Source organism: Pteronotus mesoamericanus, unplaced genomic scaffold, assembly GCF_021234165.1.
Source record: "Pteronotus mesoamericanus isolate MK-2021 breed Mesoamerican mustached bat unplaced genomic scaffold, CSHL_Meso_final contig_32, whole genome shotgun sequence".
Lineage (NCBI taxonomy): Eukaryota > Metazoa > Chordata > Mammalia > Chiroptera > Mormoopidae > Pteronotus > Pteronotus mesoamericanus.
In genome coordinates, this window is record NW_026555134.1 from 5283889 (window position 1) to 5299155 (window position 15267).

General features: G+C 38.0%; 1 protein-coding gene across 1 annotated transcript in view; it reads right to left on the bottom strand.

Moving 5' to 3' along the window:
• GALNTL6 (polypeptide N-acetylgalactosaminyltransferase like 6) overlaps positions 1-15267 on the bottom strand; it is an 861777-nt gene that overhangs the window by 90763 nt on the left and 755747 nt on the right. The gene's annotated exons all lie outside the window — the stretch shown is intronic.

Here is a 15267-nt window from a genome sequence, read left to right on the forward strand (position 1 = left end):
TTATTTATAATGAGTTTATTAAAAAAAACAAACAAACCATGTGGTATATTTTAGGCTAATTTTAGACAAAATAAAATAAATTCAAATGGATCTCCTTTACCTTCATTGATGTTTTTACCAAGGCCCAAATAAATTAGTGTTTCCTATATTGATTAGTGTGAATGACTGGTAGAAACAAACTTTTGATTTATGTATGTATTTACTCATGTTTGTTCGCTGATTTTTTAAACAGCGCAATCGAGACACTGTTGACATACAATGAATTACACATATTTTAAAGAGTACAGTGTGGTGAGTGTTGACTTTATTATGTATACCCCTGTTTAGCCACTGCGATACTCAAGTAAAAGAATACATTCACCATCCCCAAAGTTTCCTTGTTGTAATCCCACCCTCCTGACCCTCACTTCATCTCAGGCAACCATTGATCTGCTTTGTTACTATAGATGAGTTTGCATTTTCTATATTTTTATATGAATGGAATCATACAGTATGTACTCTTTCTGAGGGATCTGGTTTCTTACATTAGACATCCTTGAAATTCATCAATGTTGTAGCATGTATTACTAGTTCATTCTGCTTTTTAGTTGCTGAGTAGTACTCTGTTTTCAAGGACAGACCAGAGTTTGATTATCCATTCGCCTATTGATGAACAGTTGGGTTATTTCCAGTTTTGAACTATTTCAAGTAAAGCTGCTATAAATTTTGTGTACTAATCTTGGTGTGGACATATTCCTCATTTCTCCTGTGAAAATGCCTAGGAGAGGAGTGACTAGATCATATATGTTTAACCTTTAAAGAAACTGCCAGACTGTTTTCCAAAGTGTTAGTATTTCACATTGCTACCAGCAGTGCTTGAGTTCCAGCTGTTCCATCTCTTCTTCAATAGTTGATATGGACAGTCTTTTGAAATTTAGTATTATAACAGGAATGTAATAGTATATTCTTATGGCTTTATTTTTCATTTTCATAATGAGTAATGCTGTTAAGTATATTTGTGTCATTTCTCTATTTCTTCATAGGCTGGCTAGAGTTTCATCAATTTTATTGATCTGTTTAAAGAACTAGCTTTTGGTTTCATTGATTTTCCCTATTGTTTTTCTCTTTTGTATTTCATTGGTTTTCTCTTGGTTTTTATTATTTTAATTTGTCTACTTTATATTTAATTTGCTCTTCTTTTTCTAGTTACTTAAGTTGGCAGCTGAGATTATTGACTATAGACTATTCTCTTTTTCTAATATAGATATTTAGTACTATAAATTTCCCTTAAATTCTGCTGTAGCAGAATCCTACACACACACAAATGATATGTAGTATTTACATTTTCATTATGTTAAAAAAATCCATAATTTCTCTCTTTTGACCTATGTGTTATACAGGAGTTTATAATTTAGTTTCCAAATATTTGGGGATTTGTTTGAGATCTTCCAGTTATTGATTCTCATTTAATTCCATTGTTGTCAGAGAATATACGTTGTATGACTTGAATCCTTTTATAATTGACTTTTTGATGGCTCACAATATGGTCTTTCTTGGTAAATGTCCCATGTATATTTGAAAAGAATATGTATTCTGTTGCTGCTGAGTGAGTGGTCTACAAATATTTATTAGGTAAAGTTAGTTGATAGTGTTCAACTTTCCTACATTCTTACTGATTTTCTGTCTCCTTGTTCTATCAGTTATTGAGAGAAGAATTGAAATATATGACTATAATTCTCTGTTTGTTTATTTCTTGCTCTTCTATCAGTTTATTTGCTTCATGTATTTTGTAGCTCTTTTAAGAAGTGCATAAATATTTAAGATTTTTATGTTCTCTTGATAAATTGACCTCATTATCATATGAAGTACTTTTCTCATCTTTGGTAGTATTCTTGGCTCTGACATCTATTTTGACTTGATATTAATATTGCCACTTGTATTTTCTTTAGATTTGTATTATCTAAACACTAGCATTTATCTTTTTACTTTAGTTTTTAAACTAATTGTGTTTTTATAGTTAAAGTGGTTTTCTTCTAGGCAGCATATACTTGCATCTTGCTTTCTTATCTCTGCCTTTGGGTTGATTAGATCATTTTTACTATGGTTAGTCATGTGGCTATGTATAAATCTATCATCTTTGTTTTCCATTGGTCCTATTTGTTGTTTCTTTTTTCTTCCTTCTCTGTCTTCTTTTTGATTAACAATATTTTTCATGATTCCATTTAGTATTCCTTTTTGACTTAACAAAAACTCCTTGCTTTTTTATTATAGTGATTGCTATAGGGTTTATATCATACATCTTTATTTTTATCACAGTTTACTTTCCAGTGATGTTAAACACCACACATATATTATAAGGACTTCCCTTCTCCCAACATTTATACTTTTGTTGTCATACATTTTATGTTTGCATATGTTATGAATCCCACATCATATTATCTTTTTTAAGTAGTCATTTAACTTTTAAAAAGACTTAAATAATATTTCATATATGTGAAATTACAGTATGAACACAATTTCTCACTTCTTAGTTCTTTTGTTTAGATCCACATTTCCATCTGGTATTAATTTCCTTCTGCCTAAAGAACTCCCTCTAACATTTCTTGTAGTGGGAGTGTGCTTGTGATGGGGGCTTTTATCTTTTGCATATCTGAAATCATCATTTTTCATCTATACTTTTTAAAGATACTTTTGTTGGCTATTGCTATGTTCACAGCTTTTTCCTTTCAATTCTCTAAATATGTTGTGTCCTCTCTTCTCACTTGAGAAATGTGTCGTTAGTTTTATCTTTTTTCCCCCCTGTACCTAGTGAGCCTTTATTCCTCTGGCTGTTTTGAAGATCTTCTCTATATTATTGACGTTTGTTATGACATGACGTGGCATAGTTTTCTGCTTGTAATCACCCGAGTTTCTTAGACCCGTAGATACAGCTTCATGAAAGCTGACTCTGGGTAGCTCTCTCCTTGCGGTGTGCTGCCCTTGAAATTCTAGCTGCTCATTTGGGCCCAGACTCTCAGCTCCATATCAACGCAGGCTGGGCCCACCTAGGTTCTTCCTCCTTATACCACAACCTGGGAACTCTTTCAAGGTAATAAGCTGGTGCGATTGTAGGCTTCACCTTATTATTTCCCATCTCTCAGGGATCAGTGTCCTTTATGGCTAGATGGTGAATGTCTTGAAAAGCACTATTTAAAATATTTTGTTTTTTCAGGTCGCAGCGTAAATCTGGCCCATGTTATTCCATCTTGTTCAGATATGGAAGTCCATGGAGCTACCCATTAATTTTTACTTTAAAACATTTAGAATATTTATTTTGAATTGATAATACAGTCACATGTTTATAAAAAAATTCTCGCTTTTCTCTATGTCCCCTGCCACTCTATTTCTCTCAGCACAAACAACCATTATTATTTCTTGGAAATCCTTCCAGATATTTATGATCACATAAGCAAATAAGTATGTATTTTCTTTTCCTTCCTTTTCTACACAGATGATTGCATGCTACACACAGTGTTTTCTACTTAATTTTAAAAATTTACCTAATTTTTAAAAACTACCTAATATATTCTGACAATCATTTATGTTGAAAAGAGCTTCTTTGTCCTTTTTTAAAATATCTGTCCTTATTCCATTACATATATATGTGATGTGTATATATGTGTGTACACTATACATATATGCATATGTGTATATATACATGTATGTGAACATTTAAATTACTTTCAATATTTTGCTGAATCAGAATTCTTACAACACATAGCTTTGTACAGACATCATTTACACATGTGTGTTAGTATACCTTTAGGATAAACTCCTAGAAATTACTATCTTGGTTTGTTATAAGGAATAAAAGTATAAAATTGATTTACTTTTCCACCTCTGGAAGTTAAAAGTTCATTGTAAACTGTGTTCTAACTTGAAGTTTTAGTTCATATTTCATACCAATCCAAGCCCAATGACTTAGGGCCTGATAAAATAGGAGAAGAGTTAAATAAAAATGACAAACCTACTGAGAAATTATATCTATCATACTATATTAGTATACTTCAGTCTACAGATAAAAATTGCCAGGGCCATGTCATTATTATGGCAATATTTGGAGAGGAACTGTTTAAAATTTTCACAGGGCAAATAATTTTAAAAAAATTGAAAGAAAGGGACATAAAGGGTGGATTCGAGGCTAAGGAAGATGGTGTACCAAGGCCCTGAGTTGGGAAGGAGAATAGTAACAAGAAATGGAAGCAGGTCCATCTTGCTGAAACCAGAGCACAAGGAGAGGATGCATGCAAAGTGCCCAGTGTTGTGGCCACACAGAGTGGGTGCTGAAAGTTCCAGCTGGTGCATGAGAGACGCATTGTCAGTGTATCACAATACATCATTAATAATTTAATCACTACTTCTTTCCCTTTGATGTTTACTGCCCTTCTCATTTCAAGCACAAAGCAAGCCAGGACATCAGCCTGTCATTTTTGTAGCCTGGCAAGATGAAATTGCTAAAAGACTAATAGAAGCTGCTGCTTCTACTTTTAAGGGAGCCCAAGCAGCCCGGAGAGATCGTGCAAGGTGCCCAGTGAGGGGAGAGAGAGGAAACAGAAGATGCCCCGCCAGGAGCTGTCAAGTGCTGGAGTGATGGAGGCCCCACCCTGCTCTGTGGAGGTGCCCTTGCAGATGAAGACTTCCTTGTGGGACACATAGGGAGGCCATATCTCATGCGTTGGGACTATTGGCCTTGACAAACTTGACTTTGCATGGAATTGGCATAATTGCTGGATTTGAACAAACCAGGTGGCTTGGGTGGTACGGGTCTTGGTGGCAGCCACTGTGAACTGACAACTGTGAACAGAATGACAACTCTGATCTTTTGGCCTGAGTAGGATTCGAGAACCACTACGTTCCCTGAGAAGAGAGAATTACCATGAAAAGACTGACTGAATTTCCTACTACTTTGGTGAAGGGAACTCAAAGTTCAATTTAAATTGCTCTGAAGAGAATTTAATGTTGTGACATACCATGCACAACTGAGTTTATGGACTGAAATTTCTACCCCACCATACAAATATGAGTTAACTGTTGTGCAGTATTTCAGTGAGGAGAAGAAAAATGACTCTGTTCCTCATATATTAAAGCAAAACATGTTAATGTGTCATGTTATTTTCCCCTCAGAGTAAATGAAAAAGAGCAGTTTATTATTTTCATCATGTTCTTTTGTTCTCTGTTTTTTATTTTAAATATAATATTAATTGCTTGAAGCTCTCCCCATTGGTTCCGTTTCCCACACTCTCTCATTTGTTTATCTTTACATGTCTAGTTTTTTCCCCAAAATATTCTTGCTGGTTTAGCCTGGGAATGATAACACACTGTAGCCATAGTTAATGCTGGCATTGTATCCATGAAACTTTCAACATATTAATGTACTTTATGAGTAATGCTCATAATATCATAAATCAGGTTTTGAGTTTTGCTGTTAAAAAATACCTGTCATCCTTGGGTTGCCTTTTAAAATTAATGTAACCATAAAGCAACATGTTCTTCTGGAAGATTCTTTATTCTTCAGGCTATAGAAATATAACTTTTCTAATCCTTAATGGAAATCAATTTTTTCTATATTAAGTCTATTGAACTAGGTAATAAATATGCTTCCCTCTTTACTTATGGTAAACTCGTTTACTTTTCTTTACATCAATTTTTATATTCTAAACTTTGCTGACTTTAATTCATGAGGCTATAATGTACAAGTGCACTAGAACCATTCTTTATTTGGAACACTCTTCTTGTTCTCATTTGCAAGTGCATTTTTCAAAGAGCAGATAGTTGGTTGTCTTTGTTAAACCAGGATGTAGTTTTTCATGCTTGTAGCCTCACCATGTGATTCCCACAGCATTCTAAGGAGCTGCGGATGTTCCTAATACTCTCTATGTCACATATTCATGTTTTCCCCCATATGTGGGAGAAAAAAGGCAGAGTTTAAAAAAATAAAAACTTTCTACAGGAGATTTTTGACCATGTTCTTGCACTTTCAGGTATAAAGTGTTACTTTGAATTTTAATACAGCTCAGGCACATGTCCTTTGTGGGTTCGAATAATAAAAAAAATAACACACTGAAAGATAAATATACACAAATATTTATTTTAAATTTACTAACAATTAAAACTTTGGTCCAGAGACCTAAAAGAAACTTCAATTTGGCCTCTTGGAAAATATTTTTGTCTCTCAACTTCCATTCAGATTAGTGGTACAGGGAGAATTGTGGACATGGCGGTTGCAACGCCAATTTGACCAGAAATAAAATGGCACGATTTCACTCAGCTCTCAGTCAATCTAAGTCAATCAGCACAGAGATGAACCACATAATTTTCAATTATGTAACTAGCAATTTTTAGTTGGCCCATGACTCCGAACAATTTCAGCTAAAATATAATTAGAATTCAATTGTTGATTAAAATGGTAGTATACATTAAAACATAATTTTTTCTAAAAAACTTTTTCTTTGAAGTATTAAATCATTATTTAATTAGAATTTTGAAATGGTAGGCTAAATGTCTACAGATAAGTTCATTTGTATCATTTACTTTTTAAAACATTACTTTTCTTTTTGGTATAATGTCCTGACTTTTTATTGCGTATGAGGACTATAGGGGTTGGGGGGGAATGTGAGCCTGTGTTGCGCTAGGAGGCGGTCCCTTGAGGGGTAAGGAAGGGGAGCAGGTCCCGGGTTGAGAAAAGGGGTCCTCTTTGCAAGGCCAGGATGCAGAGTGGAGGGAAAATTTAATTCCAACCCAAAAAGCTGTGTTTTCTCCTGACCCATGCTCTTTGGGACTATGGTTGAGTAAGGGAAGAGATGGCTCGGAGAGCAATAAACTGAAGAGAGCTGAGTCCCTACGGAGGTCTAACCCTGAGGACGCAGGCCTACGCTTGGAGCCCGCAGAGCCGAGCAAACCCAGGCTCCCTCTCTCGGCTCTCTGCGGTCTGAGAAGTCCTGCCGGACACGCGACTGTGATCTATGAATTAGCACAGTGATTTTCAACCTTTTTCATCTCATGGCACACATACAGTAATTACTAAAATTGTGCGACACACCAAATAATATATTTGTTGCTTATCTGGCAAAAAAAAAAAAAGGCATAATTTTGATTCATTCACACTGGGCAACTATTGTTGTGTTGACTGTTGTAATTTTCCTTTTTTAATTTGAAAATCTAAGGGAAAAGAGGTCAGTGGTCCTGACTAAATACTCAGGTATTGCATGTTTTAAAAATTCCTGTGGCACACCAGTTGAAAATCGCTGCCTTAGCATCATTGATCATTGTACTTTTTACATCTTCCACTAGGCTGCACCAGACTGCGGAACTTATTTATTTTTTAGAATAGGAACAAGTGACGGCAGCAGCAAAAATAGCAACAGAGTTTTCTGCTTTTCTTTCTGAGAGACAATAGTTACTCAGACTGTATCCTACAAATGAGGGATTCTTTGGCTTACCAAGTGGTAGACAGCCTTTAAGTGTAACACAATGAACAAAGTCAGGATCTCAAGTATGTTAAATTTCAGTAATAAAAGGAATAGGACCGTATGCTGGATGGGAGCATTAATGGTCCTGGTGAGTCAGGGCTTCTGGTATCCATGCTCTTGTGTGGTACACTCCCACACTGATTTCCTCGGCCATGTGACTGGGTTTAGCTAATATCAACAAATGTGGTGCAAGCAGAAGCCTTGTTTACTGGGGCTCTGCACTTTCTCCTACGTCTAGACGCCTGCCACCATGTGAGGAAGCCTGGGCTAGCCTGTTGGAAACACAGGGCTCAGCTGACAAAAAGCACCAACTACTAGATATATAAGTAAGACTATCTTAGACCCTCCAGTGCCAGGTGAGCCACAAGAGGACTACTGCCATGTATATGACCCCAGGTATAGGTTGATCAACTGTTTTGTTTTACTTGAGACTGATAGGTTTCCCAAGAGGATGAGACTTTCAGTGCTAAAACTGGAAATTCCCAGGAAAACCAAAATCAGGGGTTTGTCCACTGAAGAACCATTCAGTGGAGCTTAGTCTAAATTTCTGAAGCTCAGAACTATAAGCCAACAAAATACTTGCTGTTTTAAGCCACTAAATTCTGGGATGGTCTGTTATACACACTTAGATAGCTGATAACAGATTTCATTTTGAATCCCAAGCTCTTAAAGAGATGTATTGTAGCAATTTCATTATGCTACTGTTAAATGATAACAATCTTTGATAGAGACAGGGTTTTCATGAGTTTCCTAATTTCTAAGGTCTGTCTGACATAGACATTTTTTCAGGCTTATTTTTTAAAAATGTATGTCCACTAGTACCCTAAGATATATTGCAATGCATAACTGGTTTTTAGAGCTGCTCAGAATAAAAGTGAAAGCCTTTCCTTAAAAAAAAAAAAAAAAGCTTTCTATTTTTCTAGATTTCCAAATGCAAACATTAATGTTTAGAAAAGCAATGGTAGAAAAGGAATCAGGGCCAAGTAGTTATCTGAATGTAGGCAGCAGGATTATGACTTTTCAGCTTTTTGAATAAAGTCAGGAAAAACAAAATGTTAAATCATAGTATAAATCTTGTACTACTTTGTGCCATGGTTTGTAATTTTGTTTTTAATCACAAACATAAACACATGTAGTTCCATGCAATGGTTTAAAGGGTTTTATAGAACTGAATATATTTTTTCTTGCTTACTTCATACTTAGCCTAGTATAGTCTACCCCATGAAAGGATATAAAGAGTTGATGGAGGAAGAAATCTTGTGGATGTCAGTTAAATGGGGCATTAAACCAGACTACAGCCATAAAAATAGTGTGATGGCCTTGGTGTGATATCCAAGTAATCTGGTGGTTCTGAAGTTTCTCAGAATACCACTCCCCTTGTATCTCCAGTGGTTGGCTCTGCTCTAAAACAAGACGGAACAGAAAACGCTGGGTGTCAAAAGGCTACATCAGCAACTGTCTCAGTGGGCACAGGAGAGTGGAAAAAAAGTGCTCATTATTCTTTCAGTGTTAGTCTTCTCTTATGTGACTAACATGTTGTGTCTCTCAGGGATGCTTCTGTGGTCAGAAATGGGAGGTGCGTGTGTTGTGTATGTATTTACGTATGTGTAAATGGAGGGCCGATCAAGAATGGGGACCAGATTAATTGTTTCAAAAATACCTTTCCTCGCTCTTGCTCCTATGTGGATAGAGCTGGTATTTGCTGGTAATCATGCCCTATAAGTAGGTGCCTGCTAAACAACATATTGGAAACACAACCCTCTTCTCAAAATGCAGAATATACCTGATCTCCCCTGTGAAATCTCTTCAAGGGTTTGGGGACATGTAAAGTTAAGTGTGACAGCTTATTTTCTTAAGGCACTTTCCCTATTTGTTTCTCTCTTTGAGTAGAGTGAGGGATTGGAAACTTGGCTCAAAGTTTCATTTTGGATTTCCTTTTATATTCCAAAATTATGTTCCCAGTAAAATCATCCTGCAACTTGTATTGGATTGATTCATTTCTAATTACTAAATGGCTACAGATTTTAATCATGGCTTCATATTACGCATCAGGATAATGACCACAGTGATAGTTTCAATTATTAATCCTTTCATTACGTAATCTAAACACTGAAAACTCTCCCTGCTTGAAGGGACAAATAAGGTCACATTAACACTGAATAATCAGATTATAATGGTCTTTCAAAAAGTCTTTGGGTCCATCTGCCTCTAGTCTCCTACCCAGTGGAATTTTTCAGTTGTCTGGGCATCCCGGGGGATGTCATTAGTGCTGTTAGGAGCACGTCTGCTTATGCTTTTCTGCCCCAGCCCATTAAGTCGGTTGGCCATTATGCCCGATACCAACCCCCTTTCCATGAGAAAGCTGTTCCACCAGCCAAGGCCACACTTTGCTGGCGGTTCCCTTAAATGAGCCTGCCGGGGGAAAGGTGCCCTGCGACCCAAGCCTTGGCCCCGTAACCTGTCCTGCAGGTGGGCTCCAAAGTCACACTGCTCGTGCTCACAATGTCCGTCTTTCACCAGCGCAACTCTTTCTGCTTCTGAAATTAACCTCGCTCTTCCTAGGGGCCACCGACCAGTCTTCCAGGTCAGGCAGTGGGCAGATGCTAACTCATCACCTTGAGATTTTATTTATTCTCCTCTCTGTTTCCCAGGATCTTCAGCTATGGTCTGAATGTTTGTGTTCCCCACGATATTCCTGTATTGAAACCTAACTCTTACAGCGACAGTGTTAGGACAGGCGTCTTGGGGAGGTGATTAGATTGTAAGTGTGGGGCCCTCATGACTGGGACTAGTGCCCTTATAAAAGCAGCTTGAGAAAGCTCCCTTGCCCCTTCTACCGTGTGAGGACACGGGAAGAAAGCCGCAGTCTGCAACCCAGAAGAGGGCCTTCCCCAGAACCTGCCCGTGCGGGTGCCCTGATTTGGACTTCCAGCCTCCGGAACTGTAAGAAATAAATGTCTGTTGTATATAAGCCACTCAGTCTATGACATTTTGTTATAGCAGCCCGTACAGACTAAGAAACCTTCCTTCTTTATTTAGCTTAAAAAAATCTGCCAGCCCTACACCTATTACATTGCCATCTCGCCAAGAGAGTGTCTCTGAATCCCAGTTTGGGCCCAGGAAACCTCATGCTTCTCTTACATACAATACAGTCAAATTTCATAAAATTATCGGGATGGAGACTTCAAAGCCCTCCCGTTTTCTGTTATTTGTCCTCCAGTATGACTTTTGCTCCTTCCTAAAATCCCGATTTTGACACAGACCTGCCCTCTGGTCCTCACGCAATGTTGATGGGTGCCCATCGCTGAAGTTCCTCATCTCACATCTGTCCTAGTCCATCAGGTTCCATGTTCCCCCGCGCTCTGCCATCCCCCCGTCCTCCAGAATGATCCTCTTCCATTGCTCCACCCCTCCCTCGTCCAGGGTCTTACCACTCCTGTCAATGCCAGCTTCAAAAGGAGCACAGGAATACTGTGAAATGGCAGAGCAAGTCACTTACTTCATCAGCAAAGGTGGCTGTTCAGAGCTAAAAATCCCAAGTGCATAGTAGGGAGCCTTTCTTCTTGGATACAAATATAACTTTTCATTCCAGGGTTAAATGATAGCTATTAAAATCCAAGGCTCAATGAAACTGCAGGAAAACTTGCTTTATGCTTCATTTATTTAATAAACATTTGACAATTTCTTCTTGTGAAAACATTACCCCTTTGTCCTAGAAAGAGATGCAAAGTATGCTTTTTCTCTTTGGCACTGATTCTAACTCAAAGTCAATTTTTTCCTCATTTCCTAGTATTTTATATTAATCTACAATTGACTGTAAGTGGCAGGGATTTTTAATACCTCTTATCAAACTATTACCATTTAATAAATTCACACTGACTATCTACCCCCTGTTTAATGGCCTTGATTCCTTAAAAAGAAAAATAAAGCAAAAGAAAACAGGGACTTAGGAAAAGAAGTATTAAGAAAAAAGACTATAACCATAATTTATTTTGAACAATCCAGATAAAAGCATTATCTTTTTTTTCCTTCCAGGTCAAGCCTAGCCACAAAGAAGTAGTAGAACTATATATTGCAGGAGACAAAAAGAACGCCCTCTCTGTTCTCTGTACCTGTGTCTGTCTCTGCCCCTCTCACATTCTACGGCAGCTTTCAAACATGTTGATAAATTCTCAGACCCTCTTCCATTTGAGAAGTGGAGTCTATGACCCTGCCCTTGAACCTGGGTGGGATTATGACTGCTCTGACCCATGGAGAATGGCAAGTTGACCCTTGCTGGCTTCCAAGGTGGTTTGTGAGAAACCACACACCTATCTTGTTCAAAGGACCATCTGGTAGCTCAGAGCTACCTCATGAAAATCCAGCCAACAGTGCAGCTCCCAAGGTGGGAGGAAGCACAGGCCAAACAGAGAAGCCACGTGGAGGCACATTGATCCCTTTCTTGTTCATGCAAGTTTGAAATGTCCTTGGATCTTGACAAATACTCTCTTCCCTAACGTCTTCGGTGTTTTAAAAAATTTTTTAGAATAGATTTTTGAAGAATTTATGCTCATTTTTCAAATTAATAACTCTTTAAAATAGCAAAAAATAAATTAATCCTTGACACCAAATCTATGCTTTATTATCTATTGTTATGTACAAACCACCTCAAAACTCAGTGATATAAAACACGCAATATTTGAGACATACTTATTTACAGTAGTATTTGTTATTTATCTCTATTTAACCAAGCATTCTGCATTTTATCTGGCAAACCTAGGTTACAGAGGGATTCTTTCTTACGGTGTTCCTATGTCAATACTAGAAGAGGAATTTGCTTGGTTTTGCTTAGATCAGGCATCTACCTTTTACAAAGCATGACATACAGCCCATCTCTGTGGTTAGTGCCTCAAGGGTTTGTTTCCAGAAGCAGAGAATGTGGGAAAACTAGATGTGGATTGCCTCATCTATTACACGCTATCTAGTATCTCACTTCCTTTGAAAGCTAGAAGAACAAAGACACTTAAAACTATTAGATTTCTTGGCTAAATCCTTTATAACTTCAGAGGATGAAATGATTATTTATCTTGACTTTTTAAAAAAGATTTTATTTACTTTACTTTTAGAGAGGGGAAAGGAGGGAGAAAGAGAAGATGAGAAATATCAGTTTGTGTTGCCTCTCATGTGTCCCTATTTGGGACCTGGCCTGCAACCCAGGCATGTGGCCTAGACTGGGAAACGGGCAACCTTTTGGTTTGCAGGCTGGCACTCAATCTACTGAGACACACCAGCCAGGGCTACATAGACTTTCTGGCATCAATTCTATAAGATGTTGCCTTAATCAGTCCTGGTTGCTATAATTAAATACTATAGACAGGGTGGCTTATAAAGAACAGAAAGTTATTTTTCATGATACTGGAGACAGAGAAGTCTGAGATCAGGGTGCCAGCATGGTTGGGTTCTGGTGAGGACACTCTTGTTTGTGGACTGCCTACCTCTCATTACATCCTCACACTGCAGAAAGAAGGCTAAAGGGCTCTCTGGGGTCTTTTTTTATAAGGGCACTAATCTTATTCACCAGGGCTCCATCTCCATGACCCAATTAATCTCCCAAAGAAAGACCCTACCTCCTAATACCATCATATTGCAAGTTAAGATTTCAGCATATGAATTTGGGAGAACACAGACATTCAGTCCGTAACAGGTATTGAGATTTGCTGAGGACTTTTTTCATCAGCTACTTAACAGATGGCTGAGCCATAAGCTGAAATAGTCCACTCCTTTATAGTTCAATGCGACAAACAATTACTGAGAACCTACATTCAAGACACTGAATGCAGGATGCAAAACTGAGAAGTAGCCTTGCTGTCCCCATGGTGCTGAGGGTTAGTGGAGAAGACACACAGAATCAAAACATTGTGGTGTGGAAAATGATGGAGTGTATAAAGTGCTTTATGGTATTGCCAGAGGGTTGTGTGCCTTCACTTGGGTGTGATGGTGGGCTGCAAGAATGCATGTAAAGCCTATGATACATCCCTCACTGGTAAAATATAGAAAAAGCACAAAAGCGTGGGTATGGAGAGCGCTGGTGTCGGGTTCACATTCTGTTTGGGAAGACACAGGCTGAGACACAGGATGACAACCTCCAGGAAGATGTCTGACCCTGCTCCAGTCAGGGCAGGCCCATCACTCACAGTGAAGTCTCTTGAACCAGGTAAATATGTGTTCAACTTACTGATGGGTCAGTTGGAATGTTCAGGAACCTGGAGAAATCAGATACAGGCCATCATCTCCAGAGGAAGGGAAAAAACCTGGGAGTCAGAGGGGTTAGTGGAGAAGATGTTTGAGAAGGCTGGCTGTGGTTATAGCCAGGCACAAGAAGAAATGAATGTATGTTGAGAAAAACTCCATGGAGAGAGGGAGAAATTTCATGAAGAGCGGCAAATGTGCTTTTTTCCACCCCCCATTTTTTCTTCTTTTTTTTCTTTTGTATCTGTGAGCCAGCAAATGAAACACTCTGGGCCTGAACAAAAAGTTAAAATTAAAATCCAGTATAGAAATGTACCCCCAAGTGCCCTTGTGGCTTTTGCAATCTGGTTTTTATGGACCCAGAGAATATCATACTTGTTTACATGAAATTTATTCCCTTATCCTTTCTGAGTAGGTACAAGCTTTCTTGTCTTACTTTTGGCTCCATTTCTTTATTAACCCTAAGGTTAATTTATCATGTACCTATAATCAGGTTAAAGATTTATCATCAGTTAACCAGATATTTTTGTCATGGGCCGGTCTGAATTGTTTAATAACTTTCACAACTGAGCTGGACCTGATTTATTCTATAGCTTGCACTTTCCTGTGGCCTGTTTTGTTGCATCTAACATTTTGGGGAACAAACTTTTGATTTTGAAGCAAACAACTGCCTATAAAACTATCCTCATAAAAGGGACCAAAGAATGAATGCACATAGGCCCAGAGACAAATGAAAGGATATTACCCGATAGAGTCTAGTGCTATAAAATACAGAAGAAATGGGTTCTTTACTCTGGTGTAATAAAAATACTATAAACTTTTAACTCTTCCTGTAATGAAAAAATGTATAATTATAGCAGTTATGGGGCAATATAGATATTGGTCCAAATAGTAGGGACTCTCTTCGATTGCTAGGGTTTTTATGCTCCTTAAACTTACCTGTGTTTCCCAAAGAGAGGGATAGGGCACATTGGGATTTCTCTCTTTTTAAACAACTGATTATGATGACAGGGAAGGTCACTTGGACTTGCATAGTTCAGAGCAAATACCAGGGTATATGGGTTGAGGGAGTAGAAAAGGAAAATTAGGAAATACATTAGGAGTAAGTCACTCTGCTTCATGAGTGGCTCATCTGTCTAACATTGTCTACCTGGACGGGTCTGTCCACAGACTATGAAGGATGACTAACACGCTGTGAATGTATTGATAACTATATCCATAACTAAAGCAGAGTGTAGAGTCAGCTTCATGGAACCATATAAAATGGGAATGGAGGAGGAAATTGTTCCTAGAGAGCAATCATAGTGTTGCCAGAAGATGGTAGATGCATGAGCTAGCACAAAAACAGACACACACAGCAGGGTCTTTCTCACATATAAATGACATTTAAATAACATTAAACATACATTTGAACCCTGTTCAGACTGAATGGTACAGAGTAAGCACAGAGTAACAGTTGAGAGCATGGACTTGGGAGCCAGGCTGCATGGGTTCAAGCCCTTTCTATATAACATGCCTTGGGCAAGTTCCTTACTATCTCTGACTCTGTTTC